Source organism: Ambystoma mexicanum, chromosome 8 (genome assembly GCF_040938575.1).
Source record: "Ambystoma mexicanum isolate Mex_15411 chromosome 8, UKY_AmexF1_1, whole genome shotgun sequence".
Classification (NCBI taxonomy): Eukaryota; Metazoa; Chordata; class Amphibia; order Caudata; family Ambystomatidae; genus Ambystoma; species Ambystoma mexicanum.
The window spans coordinates 1,022,736,139-1,022,756,681 of record NC_090929.1 but is presented as its reverse complement, the minus strand read 5'-3'; the positions used below and the strand labels follow the sequence as shown (position 1 = coordinate 1,022,756,681).

Below are 20,543 nucleotides of genomic sequence, written 5' to 3'. Positions count from 1 at the left end.
TAAACAGAATCACAGGTTTGTATCAACATAATAGCAATTAAAACAAATCCAGTGTAAATCCATTATGAAATAAATTAAACAGACACCAAGGCTACACTCAGCCAGCAGCGAGACAGACCAATCCAAGATAACAAGGTTCATTTCATTACAACGTACTGCGCTAACAACCATGTGATCAAGAAAACCCTTAAAAGAAATTGGGAATTGCTCAAACTAGATCCCCACATAGGACCATTCATCCAGAACTATCCATCTTTAGTTTACAGAAGGGCAAGAACTTTGAAAAGGAGCCTTAGTCCTTGATTATTACCCGACGACACAAAAGAAACAGCAGGCACCTGGCTTCAGGAATGTCGACCAGGTTTCAGGAAATGTCGAACGTGCTCCATGTGTAAACATGCGGTTACTATGACAGACTTTTTCAAAAATAAGGATGGAATCCAGATGCAAATAAGAGACCAGATTAATTGTCGTACTAAGTAAGTAATATATGCTATCATATGTACTTGTGGGAAAATGTACATTGGAAGTACGATCCGAGAGCTTCGTACCAGGATCCGTGAACACTTAGCAGCTATCGGAAGCCAAGACAGGAATCTGCCATTAGCAGAACATTGACAGAGGCATCACCAGATGGAACACAAACAAAATATTAAATTCATTGGACTCAAAAAAGTGACCCTTGGACGCCGAGGTGGAAATCAAGAGCTGCGATTACGACAGGAAGAATGATTTAGATGTATTACTTTAGATGTATAGAAAATGGCCGGAACACAGACAATGAAATGTCCAACTTTCTGTAGAAAACGAAATGTCTAGACTGATTTGTACCAACCGCAATGTATAGTTGTAATCACGAGTGCCCCAAAGGTCTTCAGCTGCATGAATCTATATATACAAGACATGACATTACTATCATGATAATGAGAAACATTAGGGAATGACCAATTTATTTTATGTGGAAAATTTTCCATTAATGGGGTACTACTGCACATTATGGAATCAGGAGTGTATAAGTGCCCCAAACACCTGATAACCCATCATCTTGTATTTACCTAGACAACAACATAAGTGCCCCGATGGGACACCATTGTGTTTACAGATACATACAAGGAACTACATTTCCCATGAAGCCGTGAGCAGCGGTTTTAGAAATGACAAACTCACTAGCATGCGTAAATTGATTCAAATAAACATGTACAATCATCCCCGATGGGAAATTATGTAACTTATGAAACGCATAGTGGATTTAGAGAACCTATTTAAAGCTCGCTATATGAATCGCAATGGGATACATTTGATTCCGCCATGGGAAAAACTACATTTCCCATGTAGCTTTGGTAACATGGCTCCCCAATTACACGTAGCATTGTCAGTGGGACTATATTAGTATTTTCAAAAAAGAAGCTTTCACCCTTGTGCCCGTGGGTTGATTTTCTCTTTTTAAATTCAAAATGACAAGGAAAACTTTTTGGGTAACTTACACGTTTAGACTTGAAAGGTTAGCCTGTGACTTAACGTAGTATAGACTCCTGAAGAGTCATCATTCCCAAAATATGGCCGACAGCCATATCGTGACGGTAATAGAAGAAGGACACTCCAGTTGCCTATGCAACATTACATAAACTCTCCATGGCTGCCCGAGAGGGCTCGTAGCAGAACCCGACACTTGAAGCATAAACCAGATTTTTGAGGTAAGCCCTGAGGGCCGGCGCAAGCCCACCCTGTTAGCCTCCCAATTGAAAGAAGGTCTGCAGAAAACAGGCAGGTTTCCAGTTGCCGCTATGTTTTGTGACGACAATCATTTTACGAACGCACACAAATACATGTGCAATATGAGATATGTATGTATCAAGGAAAACTTTGACGTTTATTGCCAACCGCTTTTCGATAACGATTATCCTTGTATTATAAATGTGGGCTAAAAAACGAAAATGGAACACCAATAGGTTGCATGGTATAGGGAAAAACTAATCATTTTTTCCACAATTAACAGTAGGAATAGTGATAACCCGAACCCTGACATAGTAGATTTATGACTTAAACTGCATTACGCAGGAAAATAATATATTTTTTCATTGTTTTCTTTTATATGGATTAAGTGCTTGCAGCGCTTGCGAGTCTGATGGGACTCTTTCTGACAACACGACATCAGTTAGCTATTTGTACTCCGACGATAGGTAAGCCCTATTTTAAGGCGGATGTAAATTAAGTCAAACTAGCAAATGAAAATTAACCTAACGTGAGCTTATGTCTATTATATCTTTTTTCTTTTCCTGTTTTATCACGAGGTTTCCCTTCCCTTCCTCCACGGTATTCCCCCAACTGGGCGCCATGATGGTATGTTTAATTTATTTCATAATGGATTTACACTGGATTTGTTTTAATTGCTATTATGTTGATACAAACCTGTGATTCTGTTTACACTCGATTTGTTTTAATCGTTATTGTATGGAAACTAAACTGATTTTTTGTTTTCCTGTAAAAAATGCTAATTCATTTGGGTCATATGTTTGATAATATGATTGATATGAATATTGGTTTTTGGGAACTCCTGGGAATCTGTTCTATTGACATATCATAAAAATTGTCTTATAACTACTTCTATTATTTTTTGCTATCTTGTATAGTATATTGAACAATCTATGCCCAGATTTGAAAAAGGCACATGTAGGGTGCCGAAACCCGTGTTATCCTTATTGGCGAACAATAAATCAATCAATAAATAAATATATGATGAACTAAGAGAAGTTGGTGTTGGTTGATACTGAACTCCCTGTGACGCAGTAATAGATGAGTGCAGAAACCACTTTTTTCACTTACTACAAACAGAGTAGGGGAACTCTATGTCTTCGTTCTCTGCACGCATCAGTGCGACACTGTAATACTATTATGTTGCATCAAGTCGTGGAGGTCTAAGAGTGACTATACAAAAAAGTGCCCAGAGCCATATTCTATTAAAGTGTATCAACTGTACTCTGGTTAAATGTCACACAAATAAATTAATAGAGGTAACCAACAATAGACATAGGAGGAAAGCAGTTGGTTAGAACAATTGGCAGAATACTGGCCCCTACCACTAGACAGTTCTGCATGGAGATAACCTGGGCAACCTGGAGACACAGCAGCTTTCAGATTGGTGAAGTAGAGCAGCAGCAAGACTTCTCTTCCAGCAGGGCTTCAAGGTTAAGCTTCAGTTTCAACTCCAGTTTCTCGTCAGCTTCTGAACATGAATTCTAGCAGTGAGAGGCCCCAGGATATACTAGTTGATCTCCCATTCTTTCTGCTGGGTCACACTCAGGCAACCAATCGGTCAGAAGGGCATTCATGCAGGCAGGCAGCCAATCAGGTGCATAGTGCATTCAGGTCATTTACTTCTCTCCAGACACTCGCAACAAGTTATGTGTATTGGGACAAGTACCCAGCCATTCAAGACTATACATTGCATTCATACCAGTTTCGGGCAGGGCTGTCTCAGTCATTGTGTCATACACCAGAAACCAGACATCCACAACAAGAAGTGCACATCGGTCACACACTCCATTCACCCAGGTCCCACCCACAGGGTGTACCCACAACATACAGTCACTGGGAAGGCTCCAGCCAGTCTGGCCTGGACTTCACAACAACACCATATATGGAACTTCCACCCAACAGCCAGTCAGGAGGAAGGGACAGAGTCAGGGCTTCCCAGGACTTTGGGAAAACAAGGTAACGTGCAATAGAAAGCAAGAGGTCACAAGGGCCATCTTGTTTCCTATCAGGAATCAACTGATTCCAATGGCAGGGCCTGGGTATCCCAAAATGAAGGATACTCAGAGCACCTGTCAAATTCAGCATGGAGCTGCCACCAGCCCATACCCTGCTCTGTGGGCCACACCCGGTGCCCAAAAACATACACTAGAGGCACAGTGTTGTACTCCCACCCATGGGTGCCATAGGGGTAACCCATGGGTCTGCACACCAAACCAAAAGAGCTGCACTGCCAGGAGTCCCACATGAACTCCTGCGCGGAAAACACGACAGCCTTCTGGAAGGGGATCATACAAATCGAGGACATTACCCAACGCAGACTGCCGATGAACCCAGAGGTGATTCTCCTAGGAGTAGCAAGCCCGAACTGCTACCCGAAAACAGGACGCTCCGCTAAACTGCTGACGCAGCTATTAACAGCCAAGATCACTGTGGCCCGCAAGTCTAAAACACAAGAGGGCCTCATACTACCCCTCTGGTGGATAAAAGTCTGGGAAATACTAGTGGCTGAGAAAGTCACAGCAGAAAAAAAGGGGTCCCTCCACCGCTTGCTGGGCTCCAGTGTTGGACTACCATAGCAAATTCCCAGCGTTGACTTTTCAACCGTGCCTGGTAACGAACCTTTTAGGGCCACGAAGCCCTGACGGATCGACAGACTTCCAGAACACCGTAGACATGGGGGACACGGCAATGGGGTCCACTGAGGGGAGGGAATGAACAAATGTCATGTATGTTGCTAATGAAGGGAGTTGCTCCACTGTGGATAACCGGCTTGTTATGCTGTAACCGAAATAAATAAAGTTGTCCAAAAAAAGTCTTTCCTTGGCTGTGGGGTTGAAGATTTCTCAACCTCTGAGGATTATGTCATGTGTGTCGACAATGGCATCAAAGTCTTCATCAAGGGCTTCAATGACATCCAAAGGTTTCCGAGGAGTTTTCTCCTGGCCACCCGGGCCCGAGGGTGCACAGGTTTTATCCCTTGCCTTCTCTCTATCGGATTTGTCGACATGGACATGGCTCTTGCTTTTCTGCCAGGGGGTTTGAGGCCGCATACTCGAATACTTTAAGCATATTGAATCTGAATCTCTCCAATTCAGCCGGTGAGGCGACCCGTTCAGGGGAGGAATTCTATGTCGGTCTATGATGCCTTTTCTTCGAACGATGTGAGGATGATGACTAGTGGTGAGAGCCACTCCTGGATCGAGAACATTTAGCTTTCTTGCGATGAGGAGAGTCGTCTCTTTCGACTCGTTGGAGGATCACTTTTTCGACCGAGTCTTCGAAGGGGGTTTATGTGACCTACCTGCAGCTAACCTCCCTCTACGCTCTTTCAGAGCTTTTGTTGTCATTGATAGGCAGGACCCACATTCCGATGTTATACGAGTGGATCCTAAGCACCAGACACACCCGATTGGGGTCAGTAAGGGACATCTTCGCCCTGTAGTCGTGGCACTTTTTGAACCCCGATCTTCGGAGTCGATGCAGACAACGATGCCATTATTTTCACAAAAATTCGAGCTCTCAAAGGAACCGAAGTTTGCCACTCTTCCAAGGAAATAGCTCTCGTGGAAAAACAGAACTGCAGCCAAGGGTCACTGCGCGTGCTTTATACCAATGATGTCTGCATCAAGGCGGGGGCCCTCGAAGGACATCAAGTCGACAGGCATCGGCGCACAGCGCCCCCTGCTAGAAATAAATTCCTAAGCAACTAAAGCTGGATATGGAGATATCATAAGATGAGGAATACGTTGGAGGACACAATCCATTCGAAATAATGTTCTATACAAGTCTTTCTGTGAAACTTCCTGAAGCTTTGTAGATTGCCTGGTATACTCTCCTGCCAGGAATCCTGGTTCATTTTCATTTGCCTGGTACATTCATCTGCCTGGACTTCTTTTAAATGTTTCTGAGTTCTTTAGTAATATCAAAATAGCATATACCTTATGGTACTTGGTATCTATCTTTGCCAATGCTTGTTGAAGCATCTCCCCCCACATTGACATCTCACGCATCTGTATTGGGTTAGGGTTTGATTTTGGACTTTGTCTTGACAGCATTCAAACATTCTTCTTATTGGGTATTGCTTTTTTAAACTTTGGGTTTTGCAACATTAGCAATTTTGTACCATTCAAACAATCTCTGTTCTTGCGCTTGTCAGAATGCCCCTGTGTCCCCAGCTGCTTTGCGCAGACTCACCAGTCTTTTCCAGCATTTCCGATACTCTTCGCACCCTTGCCGGATGGCTCCTTCATCTGCTTTCCATTGAGAAGTGCGGGGACGCTCTCCTAGCGTCTTAAGCGACTCTGCAGTGGCTCACCAGCTACCCTCTTCGTTCGGGAGTGAACAGCACTGCCTTAGCAAGCGATCTGACCTCCCGGCGCTCCAACACGGCTCCTTTACGTCTCCACGACCCCCTTGGTTCACACGTGCCTCCTCGTCCTCTGTTCCTGGCAGCTTGCTCTGTGTTCACGAGTACCGGCCTAGGGGTTAACGTCCTCTCCTGCACTGCTCACTGCCATAGTGCGGTTTCCATCTTTAAATGTCGAGCGCACTGAAGGTTTGGCAAAACTAGTTACATGTGACACTTCGCGTTACTGTTACTTTGCACAAACTCCTTACTCTTCCTCGTCCCTATCCCTGAGGGATTATGGGAGTTGGAGTTCATGGATGTCATTTTATTCTCAACTCTTATTTGGTTTTACATTGGGATTTCAGATAAGGGCATATCAGAAAAGGGCGCTGTGCATGTGTTAACTCTTAAGTGGTTTTCTTGGGGATTTTATATAAGGGTATACATGAATCAAAGGGTGCAGTATGTGGGTTGTGGAGGTTTGGGTTAAAGATGGGGTACTGGCCCAAAGTTTAGAGAAGGGTTTTCTTTACTTTCTCTACAAGGTGGAACCTTAAGCTGACGATAGGCCATTATGGTCTTAGGCGTCAGCTGCTCTTCATGGGAAAGGAGGTGAATACTGTGCTTCATCCAATGAAGTCATAACATCTCCCCGGTAATCATCTCTGCCCATGGCAAATCTTCCCAGATATTGTGCGCGTAATAAACCTTCACAAATGGTTACCTTTACCATGGGAGTATGGTTCAACCCGGCGTGATACCCGCTTAAACCGCAAAACCTTGCTTGCCTTAACAGATTAATGCACGAGAAACCACCAACCTGGCCTTCTGTTGTGAGACAAGGCCATGAGACAATTCCTTCCATGACAATGCCCCGCTGTACATCCCAGTCTATCCGTGTGCAGTGGTATTTTCCATCTCAACCACTGCCTGATTTGCCCGTTTTCCCCATATATGCCAGGTGCAGTGACTAATCAATCATGTGACATTTCATAGTGTGAAAAAGGAGATTAAGGCCAGTTTCTCCAGCCGGTGGTGCTTGTGGGAACCAAGGTCATGATTGGTGTTTGATAGTGTTTGAGGTCTGGGCCGCCGTGATAAAGTTTGGCGCCGCCATGTGCTTCAAGGTCACGGGTGCCGCGAAAACATCCAGTGCCGCTTGGTGGCGAATGTTCAATGACTCAGATTGGGAATTGGAAGGTTGACAGGTTTCAGGAGAACACAGCAATTAGGCAGGTTTTGTGGACTTTTTTGAAGAAAAGGTAGTCTTTGGTGTTCGATGTGTAGGGGGAAGTGTTTTCCAGATGGTGGGAGCTAGGATAGAGAAGGCTGAGCCACCAACTCTAGTGGAGCGGTAGGGGGAATAAACTAGGAGGAGAGTTGAGCCCCATCAGAGGTTTCTGGGGGTTTAGTAGTGAATTATTCAATTTCTGTAGGAGCTATGGGCCTGTATTATGGAAGGCTCGGTGTGATGCATATGGCTTTGAAGGTTGCTTTTAGGGTGACAGGAAGCCAGTGTGGTTCTCTGGGATGCTGAGTTTTGGATTCGCTGGAGTTTTCCTGAGCTGGCATGCTCGGATGCAGAGAGTTGGCGTAGCCTAGGCAGGAGGTGATGATGGTCAGTATAGCAGAGACTCTGAGGATGGGAGAGATAGGGAAATAGTTGCTTTAGGATGCATAAGTGGAAGTGGTAAATTCTGGATACAGAGTTGATGTGCTTGCAGAGAGATACGTTTGCGTCCATTGTACATCCAAGATTTAACAGAGGCGGCAGGTGGGGCTTCCAGGGTCTGTGGCGATGGTACAGGTTGGTGAATGTGAGCAGTTTTGCTGTAGATTAGGATTTTGGATTTGCCCGGGTGGAGGATAAGGTGGTTGGTCATCATCCACAAGTCGATATCCAAGAGGCAAGGTCCGGAAGTGGGGAAGCAGGATTCATGGGAATTTTGAAAATAATCTGAATGTCTGTAATTATAGCAGGTAAAGTGAGAGCGAATAAGGGCCGGCAGAGGGCGGAGGTATATGTTGAAGAGGAGGGGTGAAAGGGATGCTCTTTGTGGGACCCCTTATGTGACTGGGCAAGGGGCGTAGGAGAAAGATGGGAGGTGAATGATTTGCGAGTGACTAGAAATGAATGAAGAGATCCAACCGAGGGCAGAATCTTACATGCCTAGGGTGAGGAGCCTATTACAGAGAATTGTGGGGTTGTTTGTGTCAAAGGCCACTGAGAGAACGAGGAGGATGGGTGCAGCGCATCCTTCCCACTGAGCAGTTCTTTTTAGCTCGCCCCAGATGGAGACCAGTGAGGATTCTGTTCCACAGAGTTGGAAGCTCGATTGGGCTGGGTCGAAGAGTCTGTTGGCTTCTGTGAAGAAGCCAAGTTGCTTATATGCAGCGCAGTCAATTTCGCCGTGAAGCATGTGTTGGAGATTGGGCAGTAGCTTGATGGGGAGAGTGGGTCGAGGCAGAGATTTTTGAGTAGCGATTTGACATGAGAGGTTTTGAACGCCTCTGGAAGTGTGCCAGATGAGGGCGAGTTATTGAAGACAGAATGGCTGTCTCTCAAAAAATTAAACATGGTGGGAACACTTGCCATCCTCTGGCACTCTATGGAAAGATCATCCTTAGAAATGTCTTAATAGGCACACACAGAGACATTATAAAGGCATGCACTAGGCGAGGCACAATCATCTCAACCGCTTACACGTTCACCATAGAAGAAAAAACATAAGAACAAGAGACACTGAAAGCACCTATGTCGCGTTCAGTTTTATAGCCACAACTGTTCTTACTTCAATACAAATTCAAGTAGTAACAACCAAGGAGCATCTTCGTGGCATAATAGGCAAACTAATTGTTTATTAGGCTAAAGATCATAACACATTAAAAGATCAACAAAGCATTTTCAACAGCATAAAAATCACAAAGTAAAAGTGTATTTAAAAGACCCATAAAGACTACAAGGAAAAACATGAGCGCTATGGCCTCAAAACTGCGTGTTTGCAGCAAGAAGGTGCAGCCATCTTTTTGTTGCTGCAGTTTTGAGGCCATAGCACTCACAGGAGCCAGCACAGCTATTTTGCTGTTTCTGCGCACATTCAGCTTGGTGATGTGGAGAAAATACTGTTGAGTGGGTCAATATATCCCACAAAGGGGAGGACATTCTGTACTCCCTGTGGGAGAAGATATACAAGATTAAATTCCACAGCAATCGCTCCACTAATGCCAAGGAAAATAATTTTAAGGTGTTACATGAGTGGCACATAGATCCGTTCAAACTATCTAAAATGTGCTCCATTTCTTTACAAATGTATCAAAGCTCAGTAGTTCAAAAGAGACTCCAGCTATGTGAGCCATGTCCCTTTCAATGCATCTATGCTTCAAATAAACTACCGCCCAGAAGGAAATAACTATGGCTGCAAGGCAATATTGGGAAGTCAGATGGCAAAACCGAATTAGAAGAGAAATGTTAGCAGTTTTCAACACATGGGTAAAAATGGGCTTTTGCAAAACTAAAGGAGAAAAATGCCCATGTAAAAAGTAAACTGTTGAAGGAAAGTCTGCCATTACCTAGCAATGTGAAGGTGTTTGTGGCTGGTGAAAATACACACATGGGCTATTTTATTACACAGGTTTGTTTTAATTCAGGACCAAATATCAGAAAAAGCTTTTAAACAGCCTTGGCTGGATTTGCAGCTGTCAAAAACAGGTTATTTCGGTTTGCAGAGTTAAAGCTTCCCCCTAGGAAAGGAGCCACACCATAAACTTCCAGGACACGAAAGTGATAATTGCTAGCTTGAAAAAACTTTGAATGGACCAAGACAAAGAAAGGTCACATGCTCGTCAGACATTCGTCTGTGCTCCAGGCTGGGACAATAGAAGTCCTGGGACACTAACCTGTGAAGTAGAGAGGGCCATAAAACCTTTAATCAAACTGGGAAGCCCCACCCCACACAGGGTTGAAGTGACAGTTTGTGGCAGCTGAAGAAAGAAGAAAATGGTCCAGTGATAGACAAGGGACTGCCATTTGCTTCCAAAGACTATTTTATAAATAAACTTTAAAGACTTTATCTCTGCAGCAAGAATTTGTGAAAATGTTATAGTTTAAATATGATTTTATGGGCTTTCATTGAAGACATGGTAGAATTCACAGACACTTTGGGGACAAAAATGGCAAAGTATTGAGGATTACAAGAAAAGCATCCATGTTGCAAATGCGAAGTTTGGTACATACATCCCTTATGATCATCCACACCAATGTATAAAGTTATGGAATTTTAGGCTGAATATTTCACACTGGAAATGACCAAAAAAGTATAAAAGGACAAAACCATGTCCCACAGATTGCAGGATTGGAAGGCTGTGCTCTACATAAAATATGTAACCTGATTGTGTAATTTATTAAGGTGCCACAACTGTACAAATGTGTAATTTCTAGTATGACAGATTTTTGGCAAAAAGGTCTGTGGGAAGTCTTTACCTCAAAATCCAACCTCCTGAACTGAGTCACATCCCAGGGGAGCGCAATCTCTCTTTTCAATTTTGTCTTGTGTAATCCAAAGCCATTAGTCCTATTTTGAGTGACTGGACTGGTTTCTGCCATGGTTGGGCACTGGGGTGAATGCGTTGAAATCGCAATTCAACCCTGGCTCTTACTGTGTCCATCTTTGGTGGCCTAGCCTGAATACTCTACTGTAAAGTAAAACTGTTCTTGTCACAACTGATTTCCTTTCCTATTTCACAACTCCATTTTACTCAAAGTGCACCTTTTTATATCTTGTATAACTCATCCAATTTACCAGCTATAGACCTAGTTTCACTTCTAGAATACCCCTGGGATATACCTCAACACACCAACAAAACTGCACTCCAAATCAGTGTATTTCACCCATTTTAATTAAAAACCGTTTGGGTAATTTCAGGCCAGAATTGCAAAACTGCAAAGTTTCCAATGTGTCATTTTGCTGCAATCTGTTTTAAACTTTCCACTCATTTTCAAACTGTATGCTTTTGGTAATCCATTCTTTGTGATTGTTACTGTCTTTGCATTGTTGCGTTAGTGGGGAATTACATTTGCTTAACATTTTTTAACACATTCATTATTATTTGTCCATTTCTGAGTGTCATTTCATAACATTGCAAGGGGTTTAAAATCTGTTTTTCTCTTATTTGGGGAGGGAAGGTCGGATTTGGATTCTGTTTCCTGTTTCTTATTCCAGATTATCTGCTTCTGTTTATCCCCTCACAGCTGATTATTTGTGGGTTGAGCGAACATTGCAGGGAGAAATTCTAACTTGGGCGCAATCTTTCCTAAAGCAAAGTGCTCCTATTCCGCTGTGCTGGGTATATGTTCCACTAGAAGCTTAAACACAGTGCATTGCTCACATTCTCATTGTAATTATCCCATTGGTGATTGCTGCCCCATATTAAAATATGGTTTGATTTCTTTTGAATTTTAAAATAAACAACTAGCCTGGTTCATGGTCAATTGTGACCTGGGGTATTTGAAAAGGGGGTGTGGTATGAGTGGTGTACCATCTCAATATTGAATCTATATAACATAAAAAGATGAGCATTTCAGTCGTGGGCTGCATACTAGGCCGAGACCAAGGGGTGTGTCGCCTGATTGAAATCCTTAACACCTTCTAGGGTATCCAAGTACCTTTTATAGTTTTGGCTACCCAAGATCACTTTTATTAAGTACCCTGCATAACTTTCACATTACCCCTTTTCTTGACATGGAGTCACCCAAAAAAGCCTTCTCAAAAGCTGCAAGATGCCTCTGAAAACGTCGCACCCACTCAGGGTCCATCAGATTTCCCTTTAGATGCAGGTAACCGACAAATTAAAGCTACTCACTGTAGTGACTAGAGTACTCATAGTCCCTATTGCTCCATCCTTGTGGGCGTCCGCCAAAGTGGGGACAGTACCAGAAATGTTTTGGCATCGAAAAAGTGAGCTTCCCCTTTAAATTTAGTATAGCGTATGCAGTGTGGGAACGCCCCACGAGGCCCGCCATCCAGCACCTCACCTCAGAACCCTTTTGAACACATCGGACGCTTAGATACCTGGCTACTCTTAGTACATTTTAGTCCTTGGCATACTAGCGGGGGAAGGTGGGTGTATGCCAGGAGGAAAGGGGACTATGGCTTATAGTACTCTAGTCACTACAGTGAGTAACTAATTACTCATACATCCTGTCCCCTTTCATCCATCCTTGTGGGCGATTCCACCAACAATATAGGGTGGAGCTGTGATATCCTGCCTCATATCTATGATGAAGAGAAGAGGTTCCTCAGGACCGCCTGCCCTAACTCTGCATCGCGCCCAGACTGGTGTCCAGAGAATAGTGCCTACAGAATGCCGATGGAATGGCCCAAGTAGCCGCCTTGCTGAGGACATCCCAAGAAGCATGTCTCTGAAATGCAATGGCCTTGGCATTCGCTCGGATCACATGGGCATGAATCACCTCAGGAACAGGTTTGCCAATGGCAGTGTATGAACCATCCAACGGGCGATGGAAGCCTTGGAAGCCTGAGAGCCGGGGGAGCAGCCCCCAAAAGTCACAAACAAGGCCTCAGACTTCCTGAAGGATTTCATCCAAGATAGAGAAACCTTGAGGACCCTCCTGAGGTCCAAGGAATACAGGGCCCTCTGCTCCCAACAGCGGGTTCGGGAAGAATACGGCAGGCAGATCTCTTGATTCAAATGAAATGGAGAGACCACCTTGGGCAAGAAATTTGGATGAGTGCACAAGATTACCTTGTTGTGAAACGTGCTGAATGGCTTGCATGAGGATAACGCCTGTAGCTCACTGACCATGCGCACAGATGAGCCACCAAAAAAAACGCATTTAGCGTCACCAAGCAATGTCCACAGAATCAATCGGCTCGAAAGGCTTGCATTGAAAAGCCGCCAGAACCACATTGTGGTTCCAGACCAGATGCGGCCTGTGCACTGGAAGAAACATTGACAAACACATAAGGTGAGCCTTAACCACCGGGTTGGATGCCAAAAACCCATGCTCAGGGGAATTATTGTAAGCCCCGATGGCCACCAGATCTGTGCGACAAGTATCCCCCTGTACTCCAGAATGCTGCAGGTGCACTGAAAAAACCAATAAGTCATCCAGAGGACAGGAGACAGGGTCCAGTCCTATGTTCCCTCCAATTATTTTTCTCTAAGTGCAGAAATGGTTGGCTTTTGTGCACACATTATTTTCCATGTGCGCAACTGACTAAATACGTTATAGACATGGCCCAAGACCAAACGCATGCATAGTTCGTGAGCTATCCTCTCTGAAGAGAGTTTGGAAGGGAATGTTCACTTCCCAACAACTGAAATTCTTTACAAGCCAGTGTAAAAGCTGCATCTCATAGCACCTTTTCCAAAGATATATGTAAAAAAACATTTTAAATGTGATTATAAAAAGGGAGCTCATCAATCAGTCCAAGAATTCAAGATTTGCCTCAGTACCTACCAAAGGTTTTCCTGTGGAGAGAATGTGTACGCACCAAGAAAGCTTTGTATGCTCAGTAGAAACAATAGACTTATTTGTGGCTATTCATGTGTTGACACTGCTCAGAGACAATGCAGAAAGTGTTGCATGCCATTGGAAAAAAAACTCATGTTTATTATCACTTCTCATAACTAATGTGGCTGGCAAAAAGAAAAAGAAAAAAAAATCAGACAATACAAAATGTGCAGATGGAACAATGGCAATTAAATGGAATGCGCCATAAAACCTGCCAATGGGAGTTAATGAGAAACTTTAATGAAGTAATTCAAGGGCCAAGAGAACATGCATCTCAATTTTTGTACAGTTGACAATTCCATCAGAATAACTGCACCAGAGTATGATCAGAATACATGTGCCTCTGCTTACTATCCACATTGCATTGTCCCAAGAGCATGTTTGCAACAACACGTGCACACAACCAGCCTTACAGCTAAGAGGCATGCACAAAAAACTATTTCTACTCCCTAAAAACAGGATAAAGTTCCCAACAAAAAGAGCCTAACATCTGCTCCTACCCACAATGTTCCTCTAATATTTTCGAGCCCACGACCAGCAGAGCAGTCACATAGGAAGGACCTCTAACAACATTACTGCTCAATCTTAAGAGGAATTTTAATGGGAAAGAACACCTTTTAATAAGCCTAAAGTATCCCTATTGGGTATAGCGTTCTTTCATCGACAGGTGCAATTTCAATGTTTTTTTTTTCAAATATATTTTACCGAAAATAACTCATCGAAATATACAGGGGGTAGGGGGGGATTGGAAAAGTGTATATAAAGGGTGGGGAGGCGGAGGGGATCAGGAATAGGTATAAAACAATAGGGGATGGGGCAACCCCCTCAACAATAATAAATCAATTCCAATGAATTTTTTCGGTAGAAAATACTTGTAAAGAACCCATTGAAATTACACCTGTCAATGAAATGACAGAGAACCCCCTCTTGGCATAGAAAATTACTTTTTTTACTCCCTGAAAAATCACTTGATTCCAGGTAAATATTTTCAGAGCTCTGCTTGGCATAGGAAGTGAAATGAAAGGACATATAATACAGCTTTTGATTTTTCTCTCTCTTCCTTACCGCAGCCTAGTCGACATTCAACAAGGACCTTACTGAGATTTCTTATGGAGCATCAAATTAAATCAAATATATTTGCCTTTTAATATAATAGCTGCAAAGTTCAGAGCTACAAAAGAGTGACTACATTCTTCTGTAACTAGGGACCCAACTTTTGCAATTCCCTGTTGTCAGTTAAACAAGATTTATGGGGATGCTAGAGGCAAAAAAACGCAGAACACATGATTATATTGGAAAGTCCCGTGGAGCTGAGCATAGAAAAGACCATAAGGTGCAATTTCATAGATTGTTACTAGAGTTTCCTACCTTTGCAAACAAACATTTCCTTTACTGGACTGCTGAAATGGCTGGTTTTGTTCTTCAGCCCCAAAGAATGTTCAACCGTGCCCTTGCCCAGTACCCTTCCCTGGCTCCTGTGCTAGCCTCCAATACTAGTTGACAAGGCTCTGTAAAAGTGAGGGATTGTATCTATTAAACACTCACTGGGATATTTGCATACCCACAATACTTTGCCAGCGAAGAACAAGTTACTTACCCTTGGTAACATTCTTTCTACTGGATGTTCCTCCCACGTAGTCCTCATCTTTCATATTCAATATCCAGCTTCAGATTTTGTTTTCCCTCCGGCAGAGGGCGCGGTATGTCGATTCAGTCAATTCGATGCCCCTCAATGGCCTCTTGTTGTGGCACCACTTACTGAATAGATACAAACACCAGAATCTGGATTCCTAATTCGTCTTTGAACGCAAAACCCTGTAAGCAGGGAGTCTCCTGAAAACAGGGTGACCTTTTACTCTAAATGCCCATCTGTCGGTTTAAGATTTACAGACAAAATTGTGGTTAGAGCAAAAGAGCAATTCATACCGCCTTGGTATGCGCCAAGCTATAAAGAAGGGTAAGAAAGATTTAGTATCTTACTGCAGTAAAGATAACATAAAAACAAGGCAAGAAATGGACAAACCCGATAGCTTGAAAGCTGTGCCTGTATCCTATTAATGGTATGAAACAACTCTAAATGAATCGCTCTTGGTTCGCAGGTAGGTTGACCAAACAAATAATTCCAGAACATGGAGGAAAAAAACAACCAAGAGTAAGGTTAGTAAGGACCTACCCGGGTGGAACAATGACGCTCTATGGCAGGCACCAGAACACAGAAATGAGTCTATGCAGGGTGCTCCTTTCTGTTTATGTTGATTGTCAGCAAAAGTCAAGAAAAGAAGTAAAACGACAGAATGCAATCCGATGCCAAGGAAGTCCACAACAACCAAGTAACGGGGTCTGAGTTCAGTTCAAGGAAGGAATCAAATGCAGAGCCATGGGAATCCACAATAATCCAATAACGAGGTCTAAGGTCAGTTCAAGGAAAGAATCAAGCATCCGTAATGCAATTGGAGTAACTGTCAGAATCACCAAGGCAGAATGAAATGGCGCAACTCCAGTTAAGAATGCCAATGAAGGAACCAGATAAATAATTCCACGTAGGGTGTTTGAAGAGGTCTCAGAGTTAGGAAGGAACGGGAAGACGGTAAGACAGGATGGAATCTGCCTACCGTTGCACACAAAGTTCCAAAAAGGGGTTTCAAGGTAAACGAGCAAAGAACAAGTCGCGTAACAACTTTAATCACAAGCGCTGTAATGCCGGAAATTGAAGCCCTTTATGGAGTGCTGGAACCCATGTCATTATGGCAGTCCTTCGTGCCGTGGTAACCATGGCAACAAACGAGTTACCCGACGTGAGCTGGATCGTCGTATTGTGAAACTGCTGTAGGCGCCACAGGATTTGCCAACCTTGCAGCAGTGGGAGTGGGAGTGGGCGTTGAAGCCACCCGTTTCGCCTGCCCATTAGTGCGTGGCAAACTGACACCTCTGCCTCGAGGCTTGTTAGCTTCAGCTCTGTTTTTTCTTTCATTAGAACTACCTGCATCAAAACGGGTTTGACTGTACTAGGCTCTGAAGGAGCGAAAGCTGTAATAGCATGGGAAATTCTACTGTGGGGTAGGCTGGGAGGGTGATTAGGACTACGTGGGAGGACAATCCAGTGAAAAGAATGTTATCAGGGGTAAGTAACTTGTTCTTCGGATGGATTGTGTCCTCCCACATATTCCGCATCTTTGATAGACTCCCAAAGCAGTGTTCGTTTTGGTGGAGGGAGCAAGAATTTACCAATGGTTTCCATGAACAGAATGGAGGACAGCTTTTCCAAAGCTTCCATCCTGACTCGGGGAAGAACCAAGGCAATAATGCTTCGTGAAAGTGTGCACTGTAGACCATGGAGCTGCCTCAAATGTTTAAAATAGGAACACCTCTTCGCAGAGCCGAAGAGGTAGCCATGCCCCTGGTGGAATGGGCCTTCAACCCTTCTGGAGGATCTTTGCCGCCAGCCTGCAGCATTCTGAAATTGTTAGAATAATCCATCTTGGTAAGGTTTACTTTGTTACAGCCTGACCCAGTTTGTGACCTGTATAACCTTTAAAAGGTTGATCATCCAGACGAAGTGTGGAAAATCTAGAAAAGTAGAAGTTTATAGCTCTACGTGGATCTAATCTGTACAACCGGTCTTCCACCTTGCCAGGATGAGGTGGAGGATAGAAAGTGGGGAACAGAATCTTTTGTCCTACATGAAAATCTGAAATGATCTTGGGCAAAAATGAAGGCTTAACCCTCAGGACGACCTTGTCCTTGTGGAATACTGTAAAGGGTGGTTTAGTAGATAGTGCCTGCAACTCACTCACTCTACAGGATGAAGTTAGTGCTACTAACAGAATGGCCTTGAACGTTGTTGACCTTAATAGACATGAATTTTGTGGTTCAAATGGTGCACACTTGAAATTTTAACTCCAAATTAAGGTCCCAAACTGGAACCTGAAAAGGAGATGGAGGGAACACATTGGTGAGTTCCTGTAGAAATGGTATCACCAGTGGTATCTTAAAATATGAAGTTTCTTCAGAGTGCTAAAAGATGGATATTGCTGCCAAATAGCCTTTAATTGTTCCAATCTAGAGCCCCAGATTGGCTAGGTACAGTAGAAAGGATAATGCCTCTAGTGTTTTGCATAGTAAAGAGTCTACATTCTTGTCCCTGCACCAACTACAGAATTTGTTCCAACGGCAGCGGTAGAAAGACTTTGTTGCTGGCCTTCTGGTTAAAAGCAAAATCTCCATTACGTCATCCGGGAGGTCCCAATCCTTGTACCTCAGCCTCTTAGAACCATGCGTGAAGGCCGAGAGTCTTGACCTCTGATGGAGAACCCCGACTATGCTCTGGCGAGAGGCAGTCCTCTCTTTGTGGAAGACTTATTGGAGGGCAGATGGACATTTCTAGAAGGTTCAGGTACCACGTCCTCCTGGTCCAATCTGGGGCAATTAGGATCATGTGTTTCCTGAACTTTCTCAACCTCCTGAACACGTGGGTAATGAAGAGGACTGGAGGAAACACGTACAGGAGTGAAAACTCTCAGTCCATCACAAACGCGTCTCTTAGACCTCCTCTTGGAGGAAATTCACTGGAGCAGTACAGTGTGCACGTCCAGTTGACACTGGTCACGAACAGATCCACTTGAGTGGTTCTCCAAAGAGTGAAGATCTCTTGGACTTCCTGAGCTAGTTTCCACTCGTGGGAGGCTGTGCTCTGCCTGCTCAGAGCATCTGCTGCAGTGTTCTCCTCTCCGGTTAAGTGAACTGCCAATATGGAGATTCCTTCTTTTTTTGGCTAAAATATTTGTTATTATTTTATAGGTACAAACAAACAAAACAGTATAACACTTTGTCAATACATTTAAACACAAAAGGTATACACTTCTTCTTGGTGCTTGGCTTCTTTCCCCTTTCCCCTTATACTGTAGATCTGTTACGCCCAATGAGTTTTAGGGTGTTCTTGATTGCCTGCACGAGTTCTTTTTCGGCAGTTCAGCGGATTATAGGCTCCTTTCTACATGCCTTCAGTTGTCCTCCCATCTTTGCCATATCTTGGCCGCTTTCTCTGGGCACCTCCTTGTGGTATATACTCTCGTTTCCATTGGCACACACATGTCTACATCCGTTACCCATTTCTCGTACTGTGGGGGTGAGGCTGAGCCCCATAATTGAGCTAGATTCCTCTTTGCAAGTCCTGTGGATGTTGCGAACACAAGTTTTTCGAATCGAGATAGTTCTATATCTGCATCTATCCCCAGTATTAGAAGTTTGGGGTCCATCGGTATCTCGCGGCCAACCACTGTTGATAGTCTGTCGCAGCATTTATGCCAGAAGTCTTGTATTTGTGGACATTCCCATAGGATATGGAAGAAGGTCCCTCTCGTTTGGTGGCATCGTAGAAAGTTGGGATCTGTCGCTCTTCCCCACTGATGCAAGGCCTCCTTGGGATAATATATCCTGTGTAGGATTTTTAGTTGGATCAGCCTGATTCTGGCTGAGATTGCTGTCTCCCTGGGGTACATGAGGGCAGTAGTCCAGTCCTCTGATTGCACTGGACCCACGTCTCTCTCCCATTTCTCTTTAAGTTCTGTGAGTTCCATTGTAGCAAATGAGTTGATTGCAATGTACATTGTAGATGTTGTTTTGTGGTCGATTCGCTCCATTACTATGTTTCTCTCAATCGGGGTGCACTCTGGTACATTAGGGAGGTCTATCTCACTTGTGATAAGTGCGTGTCTCATTTGCCTATAGTGGAAGTGTTCTGTGGCAGGAAGATTGAATTCGTCCTTTAGGGCTTGGAAAGACTATTTCTCCATGTCTTCAAGTCTTTTTATCCCAGCCTCTCCCCAGGCCGGCCACTTGGGGATTCCTCTAAGTTCTGGAAGATGCTTGTTATGCCACAGGGGTTGTCTCAGTGTGACCTTCCCTTCCCATCCCATCCCAGGTGCTTATGTGCGTCCCTCCAGATCTGTGTTCTCCGAGCGGCCATTGTGGATGTGATTTGACGTGTTCTCTTTTGATATAGGTTTTCTATCGGGGTGATCCCCTGCTCCGCCTGAGTGTCTGCTCTGTTGTGCAGTAGCATCGGGTCGTTATGTAGGATGTCATTCACTACTGACATTTGGGCTGCCCAATAGTACGTTTGTAGGTGTGGAAGTCCAATTCCTCCCTCCCATACTGAGCGCTGTAGGGTTTTCAGTGCAGTTTCCCAAGCGTCTCATCTATTTTGCGAAATTCTATTTTTGGTATATATAGTGGTGCCTTCTGCAGGATGTATAAAAACCGGGGAAGGGCCAACATCTTGAATAGGGCAGCTCTTCCCAGCAGTGTGAGCGGGAGAGTCATCCAGTGCCTCACATCATTCACAAACCTATCTCTTATTGGATGTAGGTTTTTCTCTGTATATTGTGTTAGATCTGTCGTGCTCTGTATCCCGAGGTATCTGAACTGCTCTTTTTCAGTTTTTTATGGGCAGTTGTTTAGAGTCGCTGGGTTCAGTCCCTTGATCGGGAATAACAAGGATTTATCTTAGTTTACCCTTAGGCCACTAAAGATTCCATAGGTGTTTAGTATATTTGTGACGATGGGGCAAGAGAGTGCTGGGTCACTGGTAGATTAGAAGGTTGTCCGCATATAGGGACACTTTGTCCTCCCAGTTCTGTGCCCACTGGAACCCCCTCCAATCCCGGGACACTCTCAGCATGATCGCTAGTGGTTCAAAGAGGGGGCATCCCCGTCTAGTACCTTTCCCAAGCTCTATGCTGCGTGAGGACCAGCCATTTACTCTAATTTCTGCTGTTGGGGCATTGTATAGGAGTTTGACCCAGCTTGTGAATTGAGCTCCGAATCCCATTTTACCCATTATGAGCCACAGGGCCTCCCAGTGGACCGAATTAAAGGCTTTCTCAAAGTCTATGGTGAGGTGTGCCA

The 20,543-nt window shown here is 44.0% G+C and overlaps 1 protein-coding gene and 1 long non-coding RNA gene across 3 annotated transcripts in view; one reads left to right on the top strand and one right to left on the bottom strand.

Annotated features, from left to right (window-relative positions):
* Window positions 1–2,708, top strand: part of LOC138472673 (uncharacterized) — a 223,299-nt gene extending 220,591 nt beyond the window's left edge. The window contains exons 2-3 of the long non-coding RNA XR_011268655.1: window positions 2,103–2,180; window positions 2,631–2,708. This is a non-coding gene — a long non-coding RNA (uncharacterized lncRNA). The remainder of the gene's footprint in view (window positions 1–2,102; window positions 2,181–2,630) is intronic.
* Window positions 1–20,543, bottom strand: part of ADK (adenosine kinase) — a 1,244,147-nt gene that overhangs the window by 351,341 nt on the left and 872,263 nt on the right. The window lies entirely within an intron of this gene.